Source organism: Cupressus sempervirens, chromosome 1 (assembly GCF_028749045.1).
Source record: "Cupressus sempervirens isolate cs-2001-9-10 chromosome 1, ASM2874904v1, whole genome shotgun sequence".
Lineage (NCBI taxonomy): Eukaryota > Viridiplantae > Streptophyta > Pinopsida > Cupressales > Cupressaceae > Cupressus > Cupressus sempervirens.
Window position 1 is genome coordinate 239,822,480 of NC_143118.1, and position 9,319 is coordinate 239,831,798.

A 9,319-nucleotide genomic window follows, 5' to 3' on the forward strand; every position below is an offset into this window, starting at 1 on the left:
CGGTTACAAGCTAGGTAGTTGCGTGTGAAAGCAATTCAAGCACCTCCACAATGGTAATTGAAAAGACAAATGCATGAAGATTCAAAATGCATGAAGATTCAATAGCCTGCTTGACTTATTTTATTGTATATTTCAAGCAAAATTTTATTGTGCAAATGCAAGCATGGTAATGAAATCACGTACCATAAATCTTGACCAGGCATGATATGTAATTTCTATCTTAATTTAAATCATCCATGTATATGAGAATTCATCTCAAAAAGGTAATGACTGCCTTTGCAATATTTAACTTAAGTTGAAGATTTCCTTCGATTTTGTGCCAAATATGAGTATTTTAGAGTTTCATTGAAATAGGCTGTTTGCAGAAAGCATCTTAGTTTTTAATCATGCTGCTTTGAGAGACAAAAACTTCATTAGCATAATGATAGTGAAGGATTTTTAAAGCATACTGCCATTAATTTTGGTTCTATGGTTTATTCCATGTATTTAGCTTTGACTCTTTGTCCCTTTTGATTTACTTTTGATTGAAATATGAATGTACTTATTTTTCCCAAATACAATTTCCTAACATTGTGTAAAAATCAACATTACTTCACATTCTTTTTTTTAGATTTGTAAATCAATATTTTTTAATCAATGCAAAAGTCATATCCTAAGTTTACTTTATTCATTTATATATATGCGATGTTTAAAGAATGCAAACATGAATGGTTGGGACTGTTAGAGACTTGCAGCCATTTACAGAATTATTTTTTAGAGATTTACTTGATTCTACACCCCCATGGATGTCCTCCCCTACATTCTTCATTGTTGTTTGCTTTCATTGTTTCAGCAAACCTGCCACCCAACATATTTTTAAAATTTTTTTTCATGACTAACATCTTCTAGAAATGTAATAAGTTTTGTTAATGATTGTGTAGATTTTGTTTGGTTTCGAAAATTTTAATGGTATTTTTAACAAATCTGTTTTATATCATGGGTTCAAAGTCCACAAAATTTGGAAATAAACTTTCAAACTTTTTATTTTTCTTAATATGTTCTTTTATTTAGAACAGAATAGATATTTTTAATTGGCTAAATAAATTAATTCTACAATGTTTGAACTATTTATATTTCTAAATTTTACATATTTAAAATTAGATACCTCTCGACTTAACTTACAAAAAAAAAAATTAAGATTTTAGGTATGCTAGTAGTTAATCCATGTGAACTTTATCCTATTTTCATATAATGTTATAAAGATATTTTTCAAGATTCCATATAATTAAAGGTATTTCACAATATTTGAGATTGGAGCCCCTTAAATTATATAAGCATGCCTATAGGAATGCTTTCCTTTCTTGATTAAAGTACTCTAAAAGGAATGCATCTCCCCTAAATGTCCCTTGCTTTATTGTGTTTCATATGATCTTTTGAGTGGTTTTTTATTCTTGTGTGTTGAACCCTTGCAACCTCAGCTTTCTTAATATTCTTTTTTTTTTCCCATGTTAAGCTTGCAAGTAGTTATTGACAAACACCTTTTTACCTAACAAATACAATTGGTGAAGCTATATTAACGCCCAATTTTTGTTTTATTTTTTTTCTATAAAACTTCATGGGGAGGAGTCCAACTTTTCAAATATTTGGTGAAGTTGCTTCTCTATGTGGATGAGCTTATCCTAATTGCACAAATAGCCAAGGATCTAAGAGAACAATTGAAAACTTTGGATAGCTTTTGCCACAAAGTTGGGATGCAAGTGAACACTAGTAAGACTAAAGTCATGGTGTTTTGTCTAAGAAATAAACAAGTTGACTTCAAATTTAAAGGAAACACTCTTGAGATTGTGGAAGAGTATAAATACTTGGGCATGGACTTTAACAACAAGCTCAATTGGGAAACTTGTATAGCTAAGCGGATACAAGGGGGTTGGAGGGCTTCATTTTTGCTGTAAAATAAGTGTAGACAGACGAAGCTTTGGGATTGAAAAACCAAAAAAATTCTTTTTGGCCTGCTGGTCACCCTGTTGTGTTTAGATACAAGATCCTCTTGGTTGAAGAGGGGCTAGCCCGAAGAAAGAAAACGTGGATGAAGCAAAATGAATCATGGGGGGGGCGGGGGGGCGTGTTAATGTTACAAGAGGAGGTGTGCGGCGGCAGGAAAAAAACATACAACAAGAAGAAAACCATTCCTTTTACTATTGATGGCATTTTAGGTCAGTTATTATGGAAAGAGGGTTTTAAAAGAGGGGAATAGACAGCCAAAGAGGGCAGTGGTGGCAAGAGGAGTTTGGAAAATGATAGGAGGCAATGAAAGGAGAAGAGAGCCTGTAGGCAACAAAACATCTAGGTTCCCTTCCTCCTTAACTCTTGGTTTTGCCCTATTTGTCAAAAGCTCAAACTGTTGGAAATATAGAACTTATCTTACTGTGCGTGAAACAGAACTGGGTTTTGCTAATTAGGTGTTCGTTTTTCTTAATCTATAAATTTTAATTATGTGAATCACAACTTTGGGCATTTTAGGATTGAGAAATTATGCAAACAAGTTCTGGAATTGAAATTACAACCCATTTTTCTTCCATAGCTGATTTTGTATCAGGTTGCTATCTTTTATGTTCTTTTTGTAGAAGGCAGGGTTTCATCTGTTGAAATTTGCACCATTAACTTATAACTGTTCCTTATACTGGCATGTCTAAAAGTATAAACAATGATTAATAGGCTAATATTGAATTTTGCTGTGTTTCTGGCATTTGTAAAGAGAATTGTTAATACAAAAATCTTGAATGTCAAGAAGAGATTAATTTTTTTTACACAGTTTGGTGAATATTTAAATAAAGACCTGATAAACAATAGAATGACTGTCCTGATATTATAGCTGTTGAAATACACTCAGCAAATTGAATTCAACTTTAAATACACATATAGTAGAACTCAATTTTAGTTGTAATACTAAAGCTGTTTTGTTTTCCGAATAATCCCAAATTTTAAAATGTATTAGAAAGGTTATTTCATGATGGGACTCCCCTTGCCTTTAGCACAAAAACCTCTCCTGTCGCAACTTTTTTTTTTCTCTTCCTCTCACCCTGTTGGCTATAAGAAGGAAACCCAGTCATGTATTAAAGACATCGTTATAGTAAATGAACTCCTTAATAAAGAGTAGAACATATAGCAAAAAAAATTATGGTTTGATGGAGTGAGTAAATTTGAAATGCAATATAAATAATTGAAAGGGATTGTATCTTGTTTTTGTTACCCTATTTTAGTTACTTTTACATTAGCATCTATAAAACTTGAACATGAACCCTGGAAACAACATATGTATCTTCTTGAAATTTATTGAATTCGCAGAGCGTTACCAACTATCTGATTAGGTAGTAAATTTCAAAAAATTGGAAGCTTTCCATCATAGGTATACAAAAGTCACCTTTATAACTATAGTTGAACACAAACCAATTGCCCAGAACACATTAAATTCAGGTCGTTCAATTTTGCTGACAGGTGTTTTAACCATTTGTTTGTTAATCTGTAATGTGATATGAACCTTGCTCTAGATTGAAATTCTCAGTTATATAGGTCAGCTCATAAATTAGATAATCATTGAGCTTTAAATTGCTGGCTTAACACATGTGGCAAGAACTTGGTTTAATTGAGTAGATGTTCTCTTAAAGTAAAGGCTATGACATTCACATATTCTTAAATTCTGAATCAACTTCAGCTGATAGCTTAAATATTGTTGGTTTCATATAGTAGACTCACTAAAGCCTCTTTAATAGTGATGGCGGTTAAATCTTTTACAACATTCTGCTTCTGTGATTGATTTCACATTTATGAATGATCAAATGTGTATTTAGATATGAAACAGATTATTGAATGTCTCGTTGTTGATAGCATTTAAAATGCATATCCCCTCGTGGTTGGGTGTAATGTAGCGAATTATGAGACAGATAGATGGATATCTTCATGTTAGTTTCTCTATCTGCTAGTTCTGTAGAATAGATACATGTTGTTCTTGTTTCTTCTATAGGCAATTCTGCATTTTAAAAGTGCTTGGCCAAGCCATTTTGTTTTTTCAGATATTACATATGTGTACATGGTTATGCTTATTTGGTTTTACTACATATGTGTAGATGTGTAGTTATTTTTATTTTCCAGCTACATTCCATGTTTAGACTACTAGGCACATGGTTGCAATGTAGAAATGTTTCACGGTCGCACTAGATCAATTCGACCCATCCTGTTCTGGGAAGCTAGGCTTCTCGTGCCAGGGTCAGGGAATTCTTCGTGTTAGGAAGAATCTCAGGGGAGTACTTCACTCCATGGTTGGCAAGGTTAAAGTACCTGGGCCACATTTCTGTCTTAGGAAGTAGGTGGGAGACATCGTACAACTTTGGAGACTGGATTCACTAAAGAACACAACAGAACTATCATCTCAGTTTGATTGTATTGTTCATCATTGAGATGTACTTATTTATGTATAGCCGGAAAACTGATGCACAAATTGTAAATATATGTAAATGTTGTATGTTTGATCAACAAATTTGTAAATGATGTATGTCATAACATGGATACATGAAAGATGAATTTATGGTCAGCATTTTAATGTTGTTTTCATAATTATTGTAAATGATTAGTTTGACTTTTCCACTTTAATGTAATTGGTTCTCATCTGCAAATTCCGTTGATAGATGATGTAGCAATGTTAGTCTAGATGTGGTTCTTTACATCTGGTATCAGAGCATGGTTTAAACCTAGGCCTTTGGGCTACTATGCTAATTGTGCCTATGTTTGACGGGTGTTTGAATTATTACCATAGCCATAAGATCTAAATGGAAAGTTGGGTCCAATAGTAGTGCACAGGCTGAGGAAGCTAATGAGAGGTTAGATTAGATAATGGCACTATTGACCCAATAGGGGGTTTTGTTATAGCAACAAGGTTAGAGGATGGATAACCTACAACAAGGGGCTTGAGGTAGACACACCAAAGAAGAGGCAAGGAAGTGTGATGAAGATCAACGCTTCGAAGCCCTACAAAAGTAGGAAGAGGAATTAAGGAAGAAGCGTGAGGATGAGTAGTTGACTAAGGCTCATAGGAGATCTGAGATGGAGCAGAAGGCAAAAGTTGACCGTCGAAGTGCTCTTCTTAATTCTGACAGGATTCAAATAGCTGATGACTTGAGCAAAGATCTCAAGAAGGTGACTCCACCAACGTTTCATGGTATAGCTTCTAGGGAAGATGCAGAGGCATGGATTACCAACATGGAGAAGTACTTTCTAGTTAGAAACTACACTAGGAAATCTAGAGTAGTTTGGGCCACCTATAAGCTAATGGGTGAAGTAGCTACTTGGTGGGAAAATGTCATAGCTGAAAAGAAACTCCAACATGGGGAGCTAACTTGGGAAGAATTCTTGTAGCTTTTTCGTAAACGATGGTTACCTCAGCTTTATTATGACAAGAAAACAACAATTTTTTATAAATTAGTGCAGGGGAACATGAATGTTACACAATATCATGAGATTTTTCTATTTGGTAAAGTATGTTCCATAGTATCAACATGATGAACTTTTTAGAACTCAGAAGTTTGTAATGGGCTTGCGACCTGAAATCTATAGCAATGTTGAGATGCAGGAGCCTAAGACCATGGAATTTGCATTGTGTAAAGCCCTTAAGCAGGAGCAGAGGTTGAAGGATGCTTCATCATTTAAATCCTCCAACCAAAATTATAAAAAGAAATGTTAGGATAATAGGTCATATCAGGATAGCAAAGGTTATCAGGATGATGGGTCCAAAGGAAATGGAAAGAAGCAACAAATTAGAAACATGAAAGATAAAGGACAAGAGAATTTTGATAAGAACAAGGAAAATTAGAACAACAACCAAAATCCCAAAAATGGTGGTGCTAGGAATGGAAACAACCAAAGAGATCAAAATAGGAATGAAAATAGAAGAGCACCTAGGACAAGCTATTTTGTATGTGGAGGAAACCATTATGCTATTAAGTGTCTGCAATGAATTGATAAGAAGGACTTTCCACTGCAACACCGCATCCATGCTGCAGTTGATCATAGGCAGGCAGATTATCAGGACACTCCCATTTAGATGATTGGTACACTTTTTGGTTATCCTATTTCTATCCTAATAGATACTAGCGCTATTGAATGTTTCGTAGATCCTAAGATATTATCTAAGATACCTATTAGGGTTGGTTTTATGGCTGAACCTTGGACTGTAGAGTATGGTAACAGGGCTGAACGTAGGGTAGAGCAATGCTTATCTTGCAGTGAGTTGGAACTTCCTAGCTTTCGAACAGAGGTCAACTTGTATGTAGTGCCTTTGGGCTCATATGATATCATCTTAGGTATTAATTGGTTAAGTGAGCATAAGGCCTTGGTGGACTGCCAAGATAAGGTGTCTTGATGACACTAGGTATTTAGTGACACTAAATGGTGTCAAACGACCTTTGGAATTGAGGCAAATTTCAACAATGCAGTTGAAGAAAGCCAAAAGGAAGGGGTGTCAATTATACATTGCCCGTGTTAAGAATCTGGACAAGACTCCACCTCGAATAGAGGATCACCCTATTTTACAAGAATTTAGAGATGTGTTTCTAGATGATTTGCCTGAATTACCCCCCTAAAAGGGAGTTTGATTTCTCTATAGATCTTGTACCAGGAGCAAAACTCAATCAAAGGTTCCCTATTGCATGACTTCTACAGAAGTGTATGAGTTGAATATTCAGTTACATAAACTTTTGGATAAAGGGTTCATACGTCCTAGTGTATCATCCTGGGGAGCTCCTATAATTTTTGTCAAAAAGAAGGATGGTACCTTAAGGCTATGCAGTGATTATCGCATGTTGAATAAGGTGACCATAAAGAATCAATACCCTCTACCTAGGATTGATGAACTTTTTGATCAAATGAAGGGAGCAACCGTATTCTCCAAGATTGATTTGTGATCCAGGTACCACCAACTTCAAATTCGAGAGGAAGACATATCTAAGACAACATTCAGAACAAGATATGGCCATTATGAGTTTTTAGTCATACCGTTTGGACTGAAAAATGCACCAACTACTTTCATGAACTTGATGAATAGTGTCTTCAGAGATTATCTTGATAAATTCATGGAGATATTCATAGATGATATACTAATATAATCCAAGAATTTGGAAGAGCATGAAGAACATTTGCGCATAGTGTTGTAGTGATTGAGAGACAAGAAACTTCATGGAAAACTCTCTAAGTGTTCCTTTTATCAAAAGGAGATCCATTACTTGGGACACATTTTGTCAGCCAAAGGCATTGCCATGGACCTTGCGAAGATCAAAGCCATCCTTGAATGGCCAACTCCACATAATGTAAGTGAAGTTAGGAATTTTATGGGTCTTGCCAAGTATAATAGGAAATTTGTTGAAGGATTTCCCTGCATATACATCTCTTCAGCAGAAAGGAAAAAGGTTTGTGTAGATAGAAACATGTGAGAAAGCTTTCCAGTTGCTTAAGGAAAAATTCACTACAGCTCCTATTTTGATTATTCCAGACCCAAATGGGCATTTTGTTGTCACCACAGATGCTTCTGGAGATGGGCTTGGGGGTGTTCTGATGTAAGACGGTAAGGTTGTTGCTTACGAGTCCATAAAACTTAAATCTCATGAAGTAAATTATGCTCCTCATGATTTAGAGTTGGTTGCGATAGTACATGCTTTGCAGATGTGGCAGCATTACTTATTGGGGAAGCCATTTGAACTTAAGACTGATCATATGGGATTGAGGTACATTTTCACTCAACCTAATCTAAATGCTTGACAAAGATGATGGCTTGAATTCCTTAGTGAATATGATTTCGGCATCGAGTACATTAAGGGTAAACAAAAAAAAGTAGCAGATGCACTTAGCTGTAGAAGACATATTGTTTCTATCTCTACATCTCAAACTCGCATGAGAGTATATTCTTTAGTACCTTCTTGGAGATACCCATTATGAATGGGTAAAGTCAGTTTTGGATATGGATGCTTCTGACTCACGATTTGATGACTATTCTTTGGACAAGGATGGTCTACTTAAATATCATAATAGGATTTATGTTCCCGATCATGAAGGATTGTGGAAAGTTGTACTTGAGGAAATGGATAATACTCCTTTTCCAGGACACTTAGGGGTAAACAAAATGATGGTTGATTTGAGACCTTTATACTTTTGGCCAAGACTCAAGTGGGATGTGATGGAATATGTAGCCCAGTGTTTGGAATGCCAGCATGTCAAGGCTGAGCATGCCCATCTAGCAGGCGTACCCCCATGAGATTTTGCATTATAAATGGCAGGTTATCAGCATGGATTTTGTACAGGGTTTACCCATGACTCAACATAGGCATGATGTCATCTTAGTCATAGTTGACAAGTTGACTAAGGTTGCTCATTTTATTCCTGGTAGTCTGAAGGACGAATCTTCGATGTTAGCAAGGAAGTTTGTTTAGGAGATTTTTTGATTGCATGGTATTCCATAGACCATTATTTCTGATAGGGACACCTGAATGACTTCAAGGTTTTGGACAACCTTGAACACCGCTTTGGGTACATGTTTGAATTTTAGTACAACATACCACCCTGAGATTGATGGTCAAATAGAGTGGGTGAACCAGGTACTGGAAGATTTATTACACATGTACTATAAGGATCAATAGTACAAGTGAGAGGAATACCTTCCATTGGTGGAGTTTGCCTATAATAACTCATATCATTCATCTTTTGGTATGGCCCCATTTGAGGCTCTCTATGGACAGATATGTTGGACTCCTATCAGTTGGGATAGGGTTGAGGATAGGATTATTGTAGGTCCTGAGATGCTAAGAGAAATGGAAGAACAGGTAACCCTAATCCGTAGTTAGTTGAAGAAGGTAGCAGATTGACAGAAGAGTTATGTGGACAAGAAACACACTCTTTGCCAATTCGAAATTGGGGATAAGGTATTTTTGAGGGTTAGACCACAAAAGAGTTCAATATCATTCAGCAAGAGCTCAAAGCTTGCTCCAAGATTTTTTGGCCCATTCAAGGTTCTAGAAGTCATCAACCTAGTTGCTTATCAGCTTGCTCTACCACCTACTTTAGCCCACATTCATAATGTATTTCACGTATCTTTTCTTAAACACTATCATCCTACTATATCTCACATTCTTGACTGGCGTGCATTACATGTACAGGATCCAGGGGTGATGGTAGTTCAACCCACCTGAATCATTGAGCAACATACCTTTAGGGTACGAGATAGGGATATACTCCAATATAAGGTCCAATGGGACCAATTTAGGTTGGATAGTGCCAACTGTTAAGATGCTGAGGATTTACA